Consider the following 21,924-nt stretch of genomic DNA (forward strand, 5'->3'; position numbering starts at 1 on the left):
GGAATGACCACTGGTCTGGGTCTGGGTTCCTCCTTTTCACCTGTTGGCTGACTGGAGTCCTGTTTGGGTTTCTTCTCTGCTTTCAGAAAGGCCCAGTTAGGATATCCACATTGCTCTAGAGCCTGTCTTGTGTGGGATTTCTCCTTCTGCCTGGCTCCTGAGCTAGTGGGGACGCTGTCTGCTCTGTGATACAGAGTCCTGATGACTCCTAACTTGTGCTCCAAAGGGTGATGGGAGTCAAACTGCAAATACTGGTGAAAGAACAAAAAAAGAAGAAAACAGGTGAAAAGGAGGAACCCAGACCCAGACCAGTGGTCATTCCATATGTTGAGGGAGTATCAGAGAAACTGAGACGTTTATTTTCTAAACATAACGTCCCAGTGGCTTTTAAACCCCAAAATACATTACGGCAAAGACTGGTTCATCCCAAAGATCCAGTCCCCCGGCACAAACAGAGTAATGTTGTGTATGCTGTTCAGTGTCAGGAGGGCTGTGATCAGTCTTACATCGGGGAAACAAAACAGCCACTGGCCAAAAGGATGGCCCAGCACAGAAGATCAACATCATCAGGCCAGGACTCTGCGGTCTTCACTCATCTCCAGGCCAGCGGTCACTCTTTCAGGGATGAAGATGTTCACATCCTGGACAGAGAGGAACGATGGTTTGAGAGAGGAGTAAAGGAGGCCATCTTTGTGAAAAGAAATCGTCCATCATTAAACAGGGGTGGAGGCCTCCGGGTTCAACTGTCCCCCTCTTACAATGCTGTGATTGCTAGTATCACTCAGCCCTCTGTGAACAGTAAACAGCCATCAGTGTGCTAATGATCCATTGTTAGGCTGATGGTCCTTCTTGAGCATGTGATCAGCTGGTTTTGGTTGTCAGCAGCAAAACTGGTTGATCCACTCTGAGACGGTGCTATTTAAGAGACTGACCTGAATACAGCTCCTCAGACTGAGGAAGTCTCTTGGATGAGAGACAAAACGTTTCTACATTTTTTTGTTGATTTGCTTTGTTTTGTTTTTTTGAATGTCCAGAGGACCAGATTTAACTTTTTTAGATTTTTCTACCTGGATTATTGAGCATGCATCAGGATATTGTTGTTTAATCTTTTCAGCTTGTCAGTTACATATACATTATAACTGAAACAAAATGTTTGACCATGTCAATAGAAAAATCGTTTCTGAATCGAAAAATCGATTTTAAATCGTATCGTAACACCAAAAATCGGATCGTCAGACACTGAGAGATTCGCACCCCTTGCACTTACCATTTAAGTCTGCTCACAGACTCATGTTCATGTTTGTGCTGATGTTCAATGTTTTATGTTATGAGTGCTTAGTGTATATTTAGTTGATGTTTTTCTTAGTTCATATCTTAGATGTTATTACTGTTTTTCTTAGACATTTTATTGTTGGATGTAACTGGGACCCTGTGTACATAATTTCGCTCCACCACATGTACCACATGAGGTGCGAATGACAATAAAGAAACTCTGACTCTGACTCTGATTTAAAATGGTAAATGTTAAATGGACTGTACTTATATAGCGCCTTTCTATCTTATTTCAAGATACTCAAAGCACTTTACAACAATCTGTGCCTCATTTACCCATTCATACAACACTCTACTAGATCTCTACAAAGCTAATTGAACAAATCATTCTAAAGAGCCTAATCAGAGCTTTATCACATTCATACACTGATGGGACACACATCAGAGGCTATGAAGGGTTCAGTGTCTTGCCCAGTGACACTGGTGGCTGTGACTACTGGTGGATTCGAACCCCCAACTCTCGCATTGGAGGACGACTGCTCTAACCACTCAGCCACAGCCGCCCCAAAACAATCTGAAAACAACAACGCAGTCAGTCTTGTCATACTTGCAAGGTTTTATCACATAGAGGGCAGTATAACCTAACATCCAACGGTGTATACATATCCACTATACAGTAGTCCCTCGCTACTTTGCGGTTTGTTTATCGCGGTCTTGCTTTGTTGTGGTTTTTCAAACTAAGATTTGACATGACACACAATGGCTGATTGATGAATGAGCCGCACGATTGGCATGGAATTTTTATTTAAATAAATTATTTTAAATTATTTACATTATTATTACATTACATTATTGACCTCGTAACACTAATGAGTCACATGACATTTTGGAGGAAAAATGACAAGCAGTGCTCAATTTGGACATTTAAGGGTGTAGTCTCTTAGGGTATACTCACTTTTGTTGCCGGTGGTTTAGACATTAATGGCTGTATATTGAGTTATTTTGAGGGAAGGATAAATTTACACTGTTATATAAGCTGCACACAGACTACTTTTCATTGTATCAGAGTGTCATTTTGTCAGTGTTGTCCCATGAAAAGATATACTTAAATATCTGCAGGAATGTGAGGGGTGTACTCACTTTTGTGATACACTGTTGAACCTGCTGCATCTTTGTGCAGCCCACACTGTTTAGGATCCGTTCGTAGAACACATAATCCGGCCAGGATCCAGTTTTGACCCGTTAATGATATTCATATCGGAGGTGGCCTCATTTGGTTCAGAACCTTTATTTACCATGATTTAATTAACAAAAGTAGATGCAGATAAAACTTGGCTTACCAGCTACACAAGACTCTTTAAAAATCCCATCAGTTGAACCTTAAACAAATGAAAATGATTTGTGAGGCTGCAAAAGACTTAAACTTGGGTTATTCTGAGTAAATTTTGTTCTATTTCGTATGGGCTTCACCCTTTAAGGCTATTGCTAGTGGGTTTATCCCTTCACGCGCAGCGCAGCACTGAAAACTTTAGTCCGCGCCCACTGGCTGTGTGGGCCCCACCCCGGTTCATATAAATTACGGTGAGACCGGGCAATCGTCTCCCATTTTTTCTTCAGCCAGCTAGCTAGCACTGTCAGAAGAACAAAGAAGGAAAAGATGTCCAGCTTTGACCTGCACAACTTTTGCGAAGGATGTCTGGGTCTCCGCCACGCCGAACTCCTGCCGTCCCTGTGAGCTCTTCCTCCCTGAGGAGAAGCAGAGACGAGCAGCCTTGTTCAAGGTAAGTGCCGAGGAGTGTTTTTCCGTGGCGGGCATAATCCCGGCATAATCCAGGAGGCTGCTAACACAAAGAGACTTTCCATCCCTCGCCTCCCTCTGCCCCAATCAGGTGATCTGGTGGGAAGATTTGGCTCCAGCTCGTCGCCCTGACCCCATCTGGCCTCGCTGTCCAGCTGTGACGTCACACTGGAACGAGGCTGCAGCTGGGCCCGGCAAGCTGAAGACATCCGTCTCCACCTTTACCGCCATCTCCAGAGTGGAGATCTGTGTTTTTCCCTTGGTTCTCCCCCCCCCCCCCCCCCACCCACCCCCCACCCCCGGAGTCAAGCCTGGCGGAGGCGCTTGGGGCAAAAGCTTCCAGGATGGGCCGGCAACCTGTCCCTCCAGGGATCCATGACCATATGGTGACAAAGCTCTCCAACTGAGCTCACCGGTGCTCATCCCAGGCAGTCGCTGCAAACAACAACGTCGCCCTGCTGGCCTACAGATTTCTTCAGTCTGAGGTGCTGTATTCAGCTATTTATAAGACTGAGCTGAATACAGCACCTCAGACTGAAGACATTTTTCGGATGAAAGACGAAAAACATTACTACATTTTTTTTGTTTGTTTTGTTTTTTGAATGTCCAAAGGACCAGACTTAACTTTTTTAGATTCTATTTCGTATAGGCTTCGCCCTTTAAGGCTTTTGCTTAGTGGGTTTATCCCGTTATGCGGAGCATTAGCACTGAAAAATTTAGTCCACACCCACCTGCTGTGTTGGCCCCACTCGGTCCGTATAAATTACGTTAAGAGCGGGAAATCGGCTCCCATTTTTTCTTCAGTGAGCTAAATAGCACTGTCAGAAGAACAAAGAAGGAAAATTATGTAGATGATCAACCTTTGTTAAGGATGCTTGGCCCGGCAGTCGACCTCCGGTCGTCTAGTGAGTTCTCCTCCCCGAGGAGAAGCTGACGAGCAGTCTTATTTCAAGGTAAGCGCCGAGGAATATTTCTCAGTGATAGGTCACTACACGCTGGACAACGCCATCTTGTATTTTTTCCTCTTATCGCCGACCCTTGGAGCGAATCGGATGGTTCCTCTGGGACAGGCGCGCTCAGCTGCAGCCCCCGCTGCTCATTCCCTCCTGGGGAGCGTAGTGTCGGTGGAGGGGGGCTGAGTGAATGCTCACCCCATTCCACCTCGTTTCGCATCGGCGATCACACCGCTCCCGGCCGACGGCGCCCTCAGGGGTTGCCCGGCGTAACCCAGGAGGCGGCTGACATGAAAGGACCCCTTTTTTTACGTCTTACGCCTTTCCCGCCAGTTTGGATGATCCGGCGGGAAGGTTGTTTACTGGGCTCCATTCCGGCTCACCGTCTTGATCCATATGGCCTCGTGTTCCCAACAGGACGTCCTACGGACGAGGCCACAGACGGGTTTTTTCCTGGTAGATTGGGGGAGCCGGTCTCCACAGTCCGCACCCATCCCCAGAGCAGGGTTTCACTGAGCGGAAAGTCCCTCCGTGCCCCCTGGAGCCGAGCCTGATGGAGGCTTAATTGGAGTAAGATGTCGAGGTGGACCAGCGTTCCGTGCCTCCGGTTAGCATAACCGAGACAGTGACACCGCTCTCCAACTGAGCTCACCAGCATGTGTTCCACACGGCCGCAGCGAACAACACGTTACGCTGTTGGCGTACACGTTCAGAGGCGGGAAGAGACGGTGGCCCTCTGTCCTTCGGCTCACTCCGCTCGTAGCGGAGTCCGCTCAGTCTACAGGTCAGTTGACGTCATCCTCAACCGATGCGCCTCTTTTGCTGTCTGCCGCCCCGCATCGCAGCCAGAGAACGAGGTCCCAGAGGTTCTCCTGGCTCGTCACTCCACCTTCCTCTCAGGAGAGCTGCAGGAGTTTTTGTTGGTGATCCTCTTTTCATCAGCGAGAGATCATTTCAAGATGTTCCACGGCTGCTCAACGCCTCCCCAGCTCTGCTACGCCAGCCCCTCCCGTCAGACGTCCCCGGCAGCCGGAAGTTCTTTTGTTTTTCCCGGACTTCGCCAACAGGGGTCTCTCCAGGACAACAAACAGAGCTCAACGGAAGGTAACCAGGTGTCCAGTCGCTGGAGGTGTGTTGATGACACTGTGAAATAACATCATTTTATGATGAAGTGTCCTTTAGCCAGGCTAAAGACTGTCTAATTGTATCCTGAATTAATCAATTGAAAGAACACTCTTCTTTTTATATTATCATTACTATTTTACAATATCTTGATAATCAAAAGTGTGTTTAGTTCATATCATTTCTAATGTTGAAAGTAAACCACTCACTTAAATCAACTGTGAACCAGTATTAATGATTTTTAAACCTCATTAGACTTAGAAATCAAGTTAAATGTCTATTTACAAAGTAATTATGCATTTTGATCTTCTGTCTGAATGAGAAGTCAGTGATGTCGGTCAAAAGTCAGAGACAGTCAGAGAACGAGTTATTAGAACGAACTGCATTGTTTTTAAACCTAGCAGACGGTAAATAACTTCCACTGGCATCTGCGTTTGTCTCACTTCGCCATAACATTTCTCTGTCTGTATTAAACGTTCCTAAACATTCTTGCACCCTCTCTTGACTTTTAATAACCCTCTGACATCACTAGAACCACCCCCTGTTAGTTGTTTCAACCAATCAGGAAGTACTAAGTGACCAGAAGTGGGGACTCTTTAAAATGTCCACACTTCCTGGAACTATTCAGTCTTCTTGAGTCTTGGACCAGTCTTGGAGCAGTCTTGGAAGAAGCGGAGTCTTCTCGACTCTTCAGTCTTTGATCTGAGTCGAACTCAGTCTTTGATGGAGTCTTCTCAAGCCTTCTGAAGTCTTCTCGACTCTTCAGTCTTTCATGGAGTCTTCTGGGAGTATTCCACTTCTGAGTGGAATCTCTGACGGAGTCACAGCGCCTTGCTGTGAACCCACCCGGGCGTAACGCCTACAACTTCGAAAGAAGCCTGTTTGTTGAACAGAGTAAATCGACACAACTTCTGACAATGACCAGCCGCTTTAACCGGAGACGCTGGAAAGGTAGCGTGCATCGGGACATCTATACCCGAGCTGATCCTCATCTGCCAAGGTAAAGAGACGTCACGATTGTCGCGCACTAAGTGTACCGGAGGTTTGAGCTGGTGTTGAAAGAAGCGTGCTAATTCTGGTCAACAACATACATCTTCCTCCATCCATCTCTTCTATAAACCTCTAAATCTCTCTTCTTGTAAATCTTTCCGCCAGTAAATCAATCTAGATGCCTTCAGAAATGTTCTGTTGTCTTGTTAGTAAAGCGTGCCAAGTTTTATTAATCAGAAACAGATCAGCGAATCAAGTGTACAATGTTTTGATGTTAAATTTTGATTCTGTTAAATAAATGACCGCATTTATTCTGATGGGTCAAAGGAAAATAACGTCTCATGTCACTGATTAAACAATGAACACAGTTATCTTGGTCACATGGCATTAATTTAACTCGGAAAAGAAAGAACCCGTTGTTAAATAATTAATTAGTAGTGAAGGTACAGCAAAGCTGGCTTCTAACATACTACATTCAGTGGCCCGTACGTGTTTTAAATAACAAACGGTGGCCCGTGTGTCCACAGTTAAGCTGTCCCCCACCTTTACTACAAATTGAAGTCTTTTTTTTTTTTTTTTCCTCACTGATTAGTGATTTTCTTAAGGCTACACAGTTGTTCAGTCCCAATCCCTTGAGTTCCCTTTACAGTGTGCATGTGGAAATGCTCTTACTTTCACTATTAAACATAGCCCTGAGTGCTACTGTTGTTTTTCTTCTATTTGATTTCACCACACGTTTTAAGTGATCGCTAGTCACGATCATTCAGGATTTTTTTTTTCCGGCCACGTTTCTTTCTCGAAGACAATGGGTCCCCACTATCCTTCCAGTTTTTAATAATGTGTTGGACAGCTTTTAACCCAATTTTAGTAGTTTCTGCAATCTCCGTAGATATTTTCTCTGCTTGATGCATGCCAGTGATTTGAACCTTCTCAAACAGACTGACGTCTTCTCCACTACCACGCGATGTGTCTTTAAACATGGTTGTTTAAGAAATGAGAAGCAACTCATTGCACCAGTTGGGGTTAGATGATCATGAACTTCATAAGGAACAAACACACCTTCACCCACCTGAACATAAGAGGATCTGCGGTGGAAGTGGTCTTCAGCTACAAGTACTTGGGTGTACACCTGAATGACAACCTCAGCTGGGGCAACAACACCACCAGCCTGATCAAGAAAGCTCATCAGAGACTATACTTCCTCAGACAGCTGAGATGAGCTGGTCTGGGAAGCTCAGTCCTCACCTCCTTCTACAGGTGTGCAGTGGAGACTATCCTGTGCTCCAATATCAACGTGTGGCATGGAGGCTGCAGAGAGTGGTGAAGGCTGCACAGAAGTCTGTTGGAGTCAGCTTCCCCACCATCACAGACATCTATACCTCTAGATGCAGGAAGAGGGCCAACTGCATCATGAAGGACCTCACTCAGCCAGCGCACACACACTTTTTGTCCCGCTCCCCTCAGGAAGGAGGTTAAGGAGTATTAAGTGTAGAACCACTAGACTGAGGAACAGCTTCTACGCTGAAGCTGTTAGACTCATGAATATCTAACCAGGATAATCACTGTGAAAAATCACATCATGTTGCTGCTGATCTGTTTCATGTTGCTGTGTTCATGCGTGCTCATCTGCTCACACAGACTCATGTTCGTGCTGCTGTTTGGCGTAATGTTTTTATGCTATTAGTGCTTAATGTATATTTTGTTGATATTTTTCTTAGTTCATATCTTAGATCTTACTGTTTTTCTTTTACATTTTATTGTTGGATGTAACTGGGATAATGTGTACATAATTTCGTTCCACCACATGTACCACATAGGGTGCAAATGACAAATAAAGAACCTTGAATCTTTGAATCCTTAAATAACTTGCTGCCAGCTGAATGATAATCGCCCATGCAATAATTATCCAATTGGAGGCTCATACCCATTTGCTTAGTTAAATCCATGTGGCAACTTTTTTTGGCGAGGCAGTGTAACTCCAGTTAAGACTCTGGCAGCAGCATTTTGGATTAACTGAAGATGTTTTAAAGAAGTATTTGGACAAACCATTGCAATAGTCCAGTCTAGATGTGACCAATGCATGAACCAGATTTTCTGCACCATTTTTAGATAAGCTGTTTCTAATTTTAGCGATATTACGCAGGTGGAAGAAGGCAATTCTAGTAACGTTTTTAATGTGGGGTATAAAAGACATGTCCTGATGAAAAATAACACCAAGATTTTTAACTTTAGAACTGGTGGCCAGATTCTTGCCATCCAAGGAGGGTGAAAGACTGAAAAAAATATTCCTAAGATGCTCTGGTCCAAAAACTAAAACCTCAGTCTTTTTTTGTCTCAGAGAAGTGAGAAAAAAATAAAAGAAATAAATATCTGTGTGTAACGAATGCATATACAAGTTTCACTTTTTGAATGGAATTACTGAAGTAAATCAACTTTTACACAATAAAATAAATAAATGAATAAATTAAAACCTCAGTCTAGTCTGTGTTCAAAAGCATAAAATTTAGCATCATCCGTGTTTTTATGTCTTTAAGGCATGCTTGTAGTTTAAGTAGCTGATTGGATTCATAAGGTTTTGTGGATAATATAACTGTGTATGATCAGTATAACAATGAAAATGTATCCCATGCTGTTTAATAACATTACCTAATGGAAGCATATACAAGGTAAAGAGTATTGGTCCAAGCACTGAGTCCTGACGAACTCCATGACTAACTTTGCTCTACGAAGAAGATTCAGAATTTATGTTTACAAACTGGAATCTATCTGATAAATATGATTTAAACCAATTTACCATACCATACCATTTTATTTATAGAACACTTTAAACAGCAACAGGGCCAACCAAAGTGCTGTACAAACAGAAACAAGCAGGGAAAGCACACAGCAACATATAACACTAGAAAGTTCCTGGAGAAACTTTGACGGGGACTGCCTATTTATCATTAAATTATTATTAATAATAAATATTAATATTAATGATTATTAATATTAATACTAAATACAAACCAAATTCCCAAAAAGTTGGGACACTAAACAAATTGTGAATAAAAACTGAATGCAATGATGTGGAGATGGCAAATGTCAATATTTTATTCGTAATATAACAAAGATGACAGATCAAAAGTTTAATCTGTAAATGTAACATTTTAAAGGAAAAAATGTTGATTCAAAATTTCACAGTGTCAACAAATCCCAAAAAAAGTTGGGACAAGTAGCAATAAGTGGCTGGAAAAAGGAAATTGAGCATATAATGAACAGCTGGAAGACCAATTAACACTAATTAGGTCATTTGACAATATGATTGGGTATAAAAAGATCTTCTCAGAGTGTCAGTGTCTCTCAGAAGCCAAGATGGTAAGAGGATCAGCAATTCCACCATTGTTGCGCAGAAAGATAGTGCAGCAATACCAGAATGGTACCCAACGTAAAATAGCAAAGACTTTTAAGTTATCATCATCAACCGTACATAACAGCATCAAAAGATTCAGAGAATCTGGAACAATCGCTGTGCGTAAGGGTCAAGGCCGTAAAACTCTACTGGATGCTCGTAATCTCCGGGACCTTAAACGTCCCTGCACCTCAAACAGGAATGCCACTGTCAAGGAAATAACAGAATGGGCTCAGGAATACTTTCAGAAAGCATTGTCAGTGAACACAATCCACCATGCCATCCGCCGTTGCCAGCTGAAACTCTACAGTGCAAAGAGGAAACCATTTCTAAGCAAGCTCCACAAGCTCAGACGTTTGTGCTGGCCAGAGGTTATTTAAAATGGATTGTGGCAAAATGGAAGACTGTTCTGTGGTCAGATGAGTCACGATTTGAAGTTCTTTATGGAACACTGGGATGCCATGTCATCCGAACCAGAGAGGACAAGGATAGCCCAAGTTGTTATCAACGCTCCGTTCAGAAGCCTGCATCACTGATGGTATGGGGTTGCATGAGCGCTTGTGGCATGGGCAGCTTGCATGTCTGGAAAGGCACCATTAATGCAGAGAACTATGTTCAGGTTCTAGAACAACATATGCTCCCATCTAGACGTCATCTCTTTCAGGGAAGACCCTGCATTTTTCAACATGATAATGCCAGACCACATTCTGCAGCAATCACAACATCATGGCTACGTAGGAGAAGGATCCGGGTACTGAAATGGCCAGACTGCAGTCCAGATCTTTCACCTATAGGCGCATCATAAAGAGGAAGGTGCGACAAAGAAGGCCCAAGACGATTGAACAGTTAGAGGCCTGTATTAGACATGTATGGGAGAGCATTCCTATTTCTAAACTTGAGAAACTGGTCTCTGTCCCCAGACGTCTGTTGAGTGTTGTAAGAAGGGGGATGCCACACAGTGGTAAAAATGGACTTGTCTGGACTTTTTTGGGATTTGTTGACGCCATGAAATTTGGAAACAACATATTTTTCTCTTAAAATGATAAATTCTCTCAGTTTAAACTTTTGATCTGTGATTTATGTTCTATTCTGAATAAAATATTAGATGTTGGCACCTCCACATCATTGCATTCAGTTTTTATTCACAATTTGTTTAGTGTCCCAACTTTTTCGGAATCCGGTTTGTACTAATTATTATTATTAATTATTTATACTTTGTTAATTTATTAATTATTAAATTACTAATATTAATAATATTTACACCAATATTTACAGTTAATATTAAATATTACTTATTAATATTAATAATTATTGCTACTAAAATAGATAAGTATTAACATTAATAATTTATAATTAATAATTATTTTTAATATTACTAATTAATAATAATAATAGGTAATAATAGGCGCCTTCCATGCGTTGCATAATGCACTGCCTTCCTTGCATGTTACCATACCATACCAATTTATTTATAGAGCACTTAAAACAGCAACAAGGCCAATCAAAGTGCTGTACAATAGAAAACTAACATGCACAGCGGACAGGAAAACATAAAATAAAAATACAGATACAAATAGCAGCAGAAGCTAACTAAAATGACCAACAGTGTAGAGTACAGACAGGACCAAACAAATCACACCGTGTTAAAGGAAAGAGAACAGAAGTGTGTCTTCAAGCGAGACTTAAAGACTGAGAGTGTGGGAGCCTGCCGGACACTCAGTGGCAACTCATTCCACAGTCGTGGACCTGCAACAGAGAAAGCCCTGTCACCTCTGAGCTTACGACGGGTTTCTGGGACTGAGAGAAGCATCTGGTCTGCTGACCTCAGAGAGCGCGGTGGGACATATGGCTGCAGAAGATCAGTGAGATAGGATGGGGCGGAACTGTTCAGTGATTTAAAAACATACATGAGAATTTTGAATTGGATCCAAAGGTGAATGGGTAGCCAGTGCAGGGAGGCCAAAACTGGCGTGATGTGCTCTCTATAGCCTGTACCAGTTAAAAATCGGGCTGCAGCATTTTGGACCAGTTGTAGACATGCAATGGAGGACTGACTGATTCCAAACAGAAGTGAATTGCAGTAATCAAGCCTAGATGTTATGAAGGCGTGGATCACTGTCTCAAGGTTCTTTTTGGAGAGTATAGGCTTCAGCTTAGACAGCCATCTCAGCTGAAAAAAACAGAATTAGACCATCATGTTTACGTGACTGTTGAGTTTTAAGGACGGGTCCATTATCACCCTCAGATTAGTGACCTTTTGTTTCTCTAGCGGGGCTAGAGAGAAAAGGTCAATGTCATGGTTCATGAGTGAGCCACTGGGATGGAACAGCATGACTTCAGACTTCTTCTCATTGAAGCTTAAGAAGTTTAAAGCCATCCAGTCCCGGATGTCAGCCAGGCAGTCAAGAAGAGGCTGAATAGAGCGTGTGCCTCTGTGCCTCAGGGGGAAGTAAATTTGGCAATCATCGGCGTAGAAATGAAAGGGTATGTTGTGTTTGCGGAAAATAGCACCTAGTGGCAGCAGGTATAAAGAAAAGAGAAGGGGACCGAGGATGGACCCCTGCTGTACCCCCCACTGGAGCGCTGTCGTTGCCGAACTAAAATTTTTTATATGGACACAGAAGGTTCTGTCAGAGAGGTAGGACCCCAACCATTTAAGGGCTGACCCTGTGATGCCCACCCACTGCTCTAGTCTAGAAATGAGGATCTTGTGGTCAATGGTGTCAAAAGCAGATGTAAGGTCAAATAGGACAAGCAGCACAGAATCACCTGCGTCTGTGGATATGAAAATGTCATTAAAAACTTTCAGTAGGGCAGTTTCAGTGCTATGGAGAGATTTGAAGCCAGATTGGAATAACTCTAGGATAGCGTGATCCCCCAAAAACTGTTTCAACTGAGACTCCACAATTTTTTCCAGTAGTTTAGAGGTGAATGGGAGTCTGGAGACAGGCCGGAAGTTGGACATGACTGAGGGGTCAAGGTTAGGTTTTTTCAGGAGGGGCTGGACAGCAGCATGTTTAAAAGTTTTTGGCACCACACCTGAGGATAAACTGCTATTCAGAATAGTGAGAATAAAAGGACCCAGGGTAGGAAAAACTTCCTTTAGTAGTCGAGGGTGGACCACATCAAAGGGGGGAACCAGATGGCTTCATGCTGCACATTACCTGCTCCAGAGAAGACAGAGAAATGGGCTCAAAGTGGTCAAACACAGCCACACACTGAGATGGGATGGACAGATCATGAGCTGGTGGAGAAATGAGTGCCCGGGTGTTTGCCAATTTTTCTAAAAAGAAATGGAGGAAGTTTTCACACAGCTCAGTTGAAGCTTCCAGAGGTGAAGGCTCACTGAGGTGTAGAACTGAGTTCAGGGTGGAGAAAAGAACTCAGGGGTTGTGGGAGTTGGAGACAATTAAATCAGAGAAGAATTTACATTTGGCAGCTTTAACGGTTTTCTGATAGTGACACCAACTCTCCCTTAACATTTGAAAAGAAACCTGCAGCCTGTCCTTCCTCCACCTTCGTTCAGCTCTGCGACACTGCTGCCTAACTGCTCGAATGACGTCATTCAGCCAAGGCTCTGATCTAAGTTTCGTTTTTCTGGTTTTAAGGGGAGCAACACGGTCCAGAACATCTAAACAGGCAGAGTTGAACTGAGTGGTTAACTCCTCAGTGGTAAGAGACACCGAGAGCTGTTCGATCCTCTCAGAGTTAAAACCTTCATTAAAACGAGCAGCAGTGAAATGGTTAATGGAACGCGTAGTACGTGCAAGAACGCACGTCTTAGCAGTAGGACAAGGGGGTGAAGTCAAACAATACAGGCATGTGATCTGAAAAAATATTGTCACCGATTTTCAAATTAGAAACAGAGACATCGCGTGTTAACACGAGGTCCAGCGTGTGACCGTGTTCTTGGGTGGGACCGTTTACCTGCTGAGTTAAATTAAAAGAGTCAAATAAATCTAGAAAGTCCTTCACTAAGGGCTTCTCCTGACAACACACATGCAAATTAAAGTCACCAATAAACAAAAAGTGAGTGTATCTCTGTGTGATATCAGCCAAAAAGTCAGAGAATTAATTTGTGAAGTCCTTGGATCGAGGGGGGCGGTAGACGAGTGCGCACAGAACCAGAGGAGAGTGTCCGAGTTCAAAGACGCTTAGCTCAAAGCTGGCGCGGGACACCGGGATGGACAACTGTTTACAAGCCAAGTTTGCTTTAAAAACTGTTAATAATCCCCCCCCCGCGCTGACCTGATGGCCGCGGGGCATTGAAACACAGACAGTCCGGGGGTAGTAATTCCACCAAGGCGCTGGACTCACCATCAGAAATCCAAGATTCCGTGACGAACAGAAAGTCCAACTCCTCATCTTTAAAAAAGTCATTGAGGATAAACGTCTTGTTGGAAACAGACCTTGCGTTGATTAAACACATCCTGATAGGGTCCAACGCAGACACAGCCGTGGAAGGAGAAGCGCGCGCCAGCGGGCGCAGGTTATGAAGAACAGCTCCTCCAGGTCTGCTGGTGCGGCGCACAGGTAAACAACTCCAGGTGTTTACATGGACTGAGCACGTGGGCAGCTGGCCAGCAGCCGGGGCCCGGGAGCACCACGGGTCAGAGAGGAGATGATCAGATCCAGAGTGACCCCTGACAGAATAATCCACACTTTGCCTCAGTTTCACCAAAATCCCTGCATGCTTCCCACGACATCTGCAACGTTTCCTCCATGGAGAAAGGCCAGGGTCACGCAGAAGGAATGCAGGAATCTCAGACAGGACCGGTGGAGGAGAGTGCTGACCGCTGTACAAAAACTCAACAGGCATTTCAGCAAACGTACGGAGCTCCAAAAGTGCCCGACGATCATACGGAAAATATGACTCGGCACACTGCACCAACCATTGTAAAAATAACAAAAATACAATACAAGCAGAGAGCGAGAGACGGGCAGCCCTACACACCGGCGCCATCTTGGAAAACCAAAATGACTCCATGTGTTACTCAGTTTCTGTGAAGAGTTTTCTCCTATTCATTTCCCATGGAACATTTGGCATATTTGTCAGCAAAATATGTTGCCATGGTAACTGCGAAGGCCAATAAAAGTAATTGCACACTTCCCGGAGCCGGGCCGTTCGTTTTGATATAACTTTTGTGGGGGTCCACGTTGTGGTTCGGGCCGCAGTAAAGTCGAAAAATATATGCTTTTCAGGTGTAGAATAATAAGTGGGCAGTCACCAACTAGTTCTTAGAGTTGGTGAAATATTGCGTCTTTGTTCGCAAATTATGTCGCCATGGTAACTCGAAATGCCAATAAAAGTAATAGCACACATCACGGGGCCGAGCCAGTCGTTTTGATATAACTTTTGTGGGGGAGACACTGTGGTTCGGGCCGCATTAACGGAGTTAGAAATGTAGACACTCTTCCAAGGTGTAGAATAATAGGTGCCTGCCATGCATTTGCATGGCAGTCCCCAATAATGTAAAATCAAAATAAATAAAAAAAAAAAAAATCTATTAATCCCAAAGGGAAATTATTTTTTGTTGTAACTCGTTATCCTCATTTCATTAAGAGTTGTTATAGATACTGATGGCTGTAGACAGGAAGGATCTCTTGTAAAGGTCCATCCCACAGTGGATCCTAAGAAACTGGCTGCAGATGCCATCCTATCCATCCACCCAGATTCGGCTGGCCTCTCGGTTCGAGAAGGGGTTCTTTGGTCGGTTCCCCCGGGCTGTAGGACCTGAATGCCAGGCAGAACTCCTCCCAGAGCGATGGCCACTCGCACCCACATAAACACACCCAGATCAAGCCATGGTCTATGTCAAAAAGAGTATTATCTTGGCAACAGGCAGCGAGGAAAGTACAAAACTGTGGGGCTGGCTTCCCCTATTCATCATTCTATTCAAGTTAGATTGGCCTACACCAAATGCTTATTTGTCCCGCTTCATATTTTGTTGTATTTTTAAATGTCTTATGCCTTGTTCCAAGGGGGATTTTTTTTCTTCAGGTTTGTTTAAATATTTGGCTCTTTGGACCTTTGATGGGGGTTACGTCTGCATTTATTTTTGTAGATGTAGAAATCTGGTGCTGACAGTCCTGTGAGGCATTTTATTTTGTTCTAACTCAGGATTTAGATGGGAACTTGTTGGACTCTTGGGAAGGAGTCCGGGTTCAGTGCCTGTGGTGTCTGAGTGACAGCCGGACTGTCCTTGCGTCTGATACACATCAACGAATTCGAGGATACAACTTTGAGGACCTGACAGACAGAAACATGTGAGTAGCCATCCTGAAATTTGCTCTACATGTCAGGAATATTATTTAATATTGGTAATGTTCTAGTTAAAAACAAACATTAAATATTAATAAAAATGTCTTTAATGAACACTTTTCCTTTAGTTTGGCATTTTGTGGCCCTCACAAATGGTCTTCTCTGATTGTTTCGTTTTTTGATTTTGAATTGTTAAAAATGGTAAATGGACTGTACTTCTGTAGCGCCTTTCTATCTTATCGAGACACTCAAAGCGCTTTACCCTACAATCTGTGCCTCATTTACCCATTCATACAACGTTCTACTAGATCTCTACAAATTTAATTCAACACACATCGGAGGCATCGAGGGGTTCAGTCTCTTGCCCTGAGACACTTCGGCATGTGACTGCTGGTGGATTCGAACCCCCAACGCTTCCATTGGAGGACAACTGCTCTAACCACTCAGCCACAGCTGCCCTAAAAATAAAAAGCTCTGTCCGTCCATCCATCCATCTGCCTACCTATCAATTCATCTACCTGCATGGAGTCAGCCTGGGGCCTCCTTTTAGTGGGATGCATGACATTTCAGAGGAATATACCTAATGACATGTCTGAATATCAGCTGACTCCTTTTTATATGCAGAGGAACAGTGGCTCTACTCCAGTGGTTCTCAAACTGTGGGCACAACAACAAAGTCCATTTTCAATAATCCAGGTATACAATCCAACATTTTTCAGTCAGGTCATCTGGACAGTCTCTTTTTTTGTGCTGAAACGTTTCGCCTTCAATCCAGAAGGCTTCATCAGTCAAGGAAACACACAACACAAAACTGATTCTTCCCCCAACAGCTTACTCCAAAGTGGAACAAACAAGTTATGTTGGTGCTAAGATGGTCTCTTTGCCACGCCCCCTCCTCCATTGCCGGCCCTCTTCCTTGTTCACAGTCGTGTCAAACTGGCTGAAAACAACAAAGTCCATACTCAATAATGTGGGCACAACGTTGCTCAATGTTTAGTTTTTTTTTTCAAGGCTGGAACATGTAGCAAGTGGAACTAATGTTGCAACACCCCATTACACTCCAAACCTATTTTAGGGATGCACTTTTTTTTTTCTTTTTGTATGAGGTATTATTACTGGCCTACACACTACTAGGATAGTAGAAAGCCAGAAAACCATCAGTACAAAGTAAAAGCATACCATAATCGTTTTTCTTTACTGGATTCAATTTTGTCCATTCCAGAATACAGGAGGACCATCCTATAATGTCTTTCACTGTTTCCAAAAATGGACAGCTGGCTCTTCTCAATGTTGCTACTCAGGTCAGTAGCTCATTACTCCTCAACTTTCAGTCTGAAAGATTTGTCATTTGATATATAGCTTTATGCTGAAGTGTTGTGTTTGCAGGGGGTGCACCTATGGGACCTTCAAGACAGGGTTCTTGTGAGGAAATACCAAGGGGTGACCCAGGGCTTCTACACCATCCATTCCTGTTTTGGAGGGCACAATGAGGACTTCATTGCTAGTGGCAGTGAAGGCAAGAACAATACAAAAGAAATGTATTTTTTAAGCATCTTTATTTTGATGTCATGGACTTTTATTTTAATGTTTTAATCTGTTGGGTCTTTAGAATTTTGCTTCTACAAATATAGATTTACATTACTAGCATTACTTGAAGAAAAATATATCTCCCGCCATTTTAGTAATTGGTTCTGGACGGTTGTTGTGCAGTTGTCAGAAGATTGTACACTGAGGTAAAACATGAAACCGTCTGGAGCAGAAACAATAGGGGACCAGCTCAAGTGGCTGAAAGACAAGGAAATGTAAGGCATGTGTGCAGCCCATCGATCATCAGGATGGTGAAAGAGTTTGCAGTGTTGGGGAAAATAAATAAATATTTACGCTAGGTTGGGTTTCTCCGGGTGTGACTCACTGAAGTGATGATATCTGGTCTGTGCAAGCCACAGAATTAAACACCAACATACAGATATTTATGATGTGCTACAACTTTACATTTAATTTTTAAAAGATTAGTTAACCACATACATTAATTCATCGTGTTTTGACCACAGACCACAAACGTCTCGCTCGTGTTGGGGTTGACGTCCGTCACGCACTTTATTGCGTTGCGATTCAAGTAAAAGCAGCTGAGTTCTGCTCCACACCTCTTGGTTCTGCGATGCTCGCTTCATTAAGTTAGAACTGAAATGAAAAGCTTGAGAATTAAGGCACACATTATTGGGGGCCGAGATGGTGTAGAGACAGGACAGCCGGCTTGGGACCTGAAAGTCCCAGGTTCGATCCCCAATCACTGCATACCTCGTGGTGTCTCTGGGCAGCACACCTTATGCCCAAAATGCCCCTCCGGGCGCTTTCAATAGCTGCCCACTGCACCACCTGGTGGTGGATGAGTTAAATGCAGAGACTAATTTCGCCATTATATGGAAACATACAGTGATGACATTACGATGACATTATTATTATTATAGTTTATGCTTTCACTGTCATTAGCATAAAAATGTTTTTTTTTTTTAAAGGCATTCAGTTGTCATTAAAAAGCATTAAATTTTATTATTTTTATTTTTACTGAAACCATATTTGTAAATAATAATAATAATAATAATAATAATAATAATTATTATTATTATTATTATTATTATTACAATTATTATAACAACAACAACAACAATTGTAATTAATAATAATAATAATTATTATTAATTACTAATTATTATTATTATTATTAATTACAGTTGTTGTTGTTGTTGTTGTTGTTGTTGTTGTTGTTGTTGTTGTTGTTGTTGTTGTTGTTGTCGTCATCATCACAGGGCTTCAGGATACGGATCCCCCACTATAAACATGGGACTACTGTATAGTTGTTTATATATAGTCTAAGGTTAATAATCTTTTGTAGCCTTCTTGAGTTGTCTTTACGCCACTAGTTAATCAGATATAGATGTAATTTTTTCAATTACTTTCGTAGAGTTTTGTTTAAATAGTAGTTTACTAGTAGCTCTTGAGAAATTTTGCTCTCAGACGGTGTTCAGTTATAGAAAATGTTTTAAGCTAACATGTGCTCAAAGTATGTGTTAGATATGATACAACCACACTAAATATTACCTCAATAATTGTATATCTGGCTGACTTTTAGCCATTTTTATATACATTGTTCCCATATGACGTAACATCAGGGGCATTTCCAGTACGTCCTCCATGTTGGGAGGATGCCTCTAGCAGCAGGTACAGATACAGTGCAGTTTACCGGTAGTTAATTTTATCTAGTTTTTTTTTTGTTTTTTTTTCTCTAAGTGAATTGCAATGGTTGTTTCGTGCTGGGTTAGAGGATGTTACAACCGGGGAGACATTTGGGCAAAGCGCAGTTTTCACTTAATCCCAAAAATAAGGAAATGTGAAGGACCTCCATCGGAGGAGCTCACCGCAGAACATCGTTGAGTCTGTCTAAGGATCTGCCCTCAAAGATGTCGTGCTCCGATCACTTTTTGTCCGGTAAACAAAAAATTCTATATAAATCATTTTGTGAAACAATGTCATAGTATAACTGTGTGTTGGAACTGTTTTTTTTTTTCATGATTTAGCATCTCTACTACTGTGGTTAGCTTAGATTGCTATGCTACGTGCTAACCTCCACACCGTAACACTCACAGCAACAAAGTTCTGGTTCTGGTCCCGTGTTGAGCCTGGACTGTTTGTTGTCAGGAGGCTGCTTGTTATTTTATTTAAGCCTTTATTTAGCTGGTTAGATCTGATTGAGACAGTTTACATATCTTTTTTTCAAGACAGACTGGGTCAAGAATTGCATTACAGCAGCTCACAAAACACAACCCGTCATTAAACCAGAGTTATTAAAGCACACTTAAAATAATGATGTGAATAAAAGAAGAGAAAAACGCACATGAAGCTAAAATTGTACTAAAATGTGAGTAAATATCAGTTAAAGCATTTACTAAACAAATCTTCAATAATTAATATAAATATGTGTGTGTTATACATATACAGTATAGCACACTGTGTATGTTACGTATCCTGTATATACTGTACAGTATATGCATCACACACACACATTGTAGTTAATATACATAATATTTGAACACTGCAACATTGTCAGACTAGAACTATCAAGTTGTTTTGATTTTGGGTCCCTCTTTACTCTCTTGTGTGAATAAAGCAGTGGGATGCTGTCTGTACTGAAAATATTCCAGAACACAAGTTCATCTTTTGGGTATTACAACATTTTTTCTTTTGAATTATTTCTTTTTTCAGGAAGGCGTGCACACAAGTCAAACACAGACTGGTCTCCTACACTGAAGTTGACAGACAAACTTACTCTGAGAAAATCAGCAGCAGAGGAACAGCAGGTAATGACACAAGCACCGGCACAATAATTTAAAAATATTTAAGTAAATCTAAGATTAAAAAAAGTTACTAAAATCAATATAAAATTGAACATATATCTTTGTAAATGAATAAAAATGTTAGGAGCAACTGTATTTTTTTTTTTCTTCTATGAGTAGCAATCTTAGGAGTCTTATTTTAGATTTTGTGATGCAAACAAAACTATGTTTACTAATCTTTTTTTTTTTTTTTGAGATACAGACGAGTGAAGGACCAAGTTCGATCCAAAGAAAAGCTCCAGTGCGAGAACTCTCCTAGAACAGGGTCCAGTCTCAGATCCTAGACCTGGGTCCAGTTTTGGATCCTGAGGTGTTGGCTGCTCCAGTCGGGCGGTCCCACATGACGAGGAATCTGTTCCAGTTTGTTCAAAGTCAGAAACTCCACTGGTTTCCATCATTCCTTGTTGAAGAGTGTTGTTGATCTGGTATTTATTCTGTAGCCCACTATGATCAGCTGCATGTAGTCATTTTCATTAAAAGACATAAAATCTCCCACAGTTCTCATATTGTATTCAGTTTCAACTGTTTTGAATTTCTAATTATTGGCTTTGACTTAGAACTTTGTCAGTCGCCTCCTGGAGGAGGAACATACAGCAACACACGTTTTTATATTTTGTACACGTCAATAAAACACTAAACTGGTTTAGTGTTGCCAAAGAACAATCACTACACCCAGGTCTTATTTATGTGCAGTAGAATAATGTCTAGTAGAGGTGACATTACAATGAAACTATTTCTCAGTATTGGAGATTAAAAACATCTTAATTATTGAAATAAAGAAGGTGAAACTTGGTGCAACTGTTTTATTCAAACTAAAGGTAAGCACACGTACATTTAGGAATGCATGTTTCACAACCACATGTACTTCAAAAGCAGATTCATTCATAGAAATTATATTTTCACTCAATTGTTGCTGTGGTGCATGACTGCACACAACGTCTGGACGAAGTGGAGTTTCATCCATCTTCTGGGAGAACCTTACACAGAAATACAAGACAAAGGAGGAAAACAATTAAAATGCAGTTCTTGTTTCAGGGTTTTAATACAACACTTAACCAATGGGTTAAAAGGATTTACCAAATTGTAAATTTTCACCACTAACTTTATTAACAAAAGCAGTCATAGTGGAAAATAAATAATGTAGTGATGTGAGAAATAATCAGTGATATTTACGTGGCACAAGCTACATCAGGTTAGCTGAAGTAGCTTGAGCACAGATTAGCTTAGCTGAGGTAGCATGTAGCAAGCTATAAGGGACATCTATGTGTATATTATTGTAACTACTTACTCTGCCAGTCACCAGAACTTTGTTATTAACATGAAGAGTTTGGACGTCCTTCACAAATCCATCATTGATTATAAGCATCCATGGATTTAAAGCTGCGAAGCTCCTCTGTTGTAGGCACTCCTCGTGTTCACTAAATAATTAATGATTTCAGAGTAACTTCTCAGTGACAACTTGTCTGTTTCGTCTGACATAATTTCCTTCTCCACCTAATACAGGTCAACTCCGACTGCAGCTATTTTATGCCTATATCTTGCTCTTGGTCAAGAGTATCAATATACTGAGTTTTGGTCTGTCTTCCTCAAATTCGCCCTTACATATGGTGGAAAACCTGGTATTGCGCAATAACGGTAACGTGTGTGGGAACTATGTATTGGCTAAGATTGGTTTGCTGTGGTAGTCATCTTGAATTGGGATGACTTCAAAAGTGAAGGAAGTCATCTATATAAAAAGAGAGAAA

The 21,924-nt window shown here is 41.9% G+C and overlaps 1 pseudogene; it reads left to right on the plus strand.

The window, feature by feature from the left end:
- The window catches only part of LOC119410427, a 60,905-nt pseudogene that overhangs the window by 20,870 nt on the left and 18,111 nt on the right, over positions 1 to 21,924 (plus strand).

Source organism: Nematolebias whitei, chromosome 5 (assembly GCF_014905685.2).
Source record: "Nematolebias whitei isolate Nwh7 chromosome 5, NemWhi1, whole genome shotgun sequence".
Classification (NCBI taxonomy): Eukaryota; Metazoa; Chordata; class Actinopteri; order Cyprinodontiformes; family Rivulidae; genus Nematolebias; species Nematolebias whitei.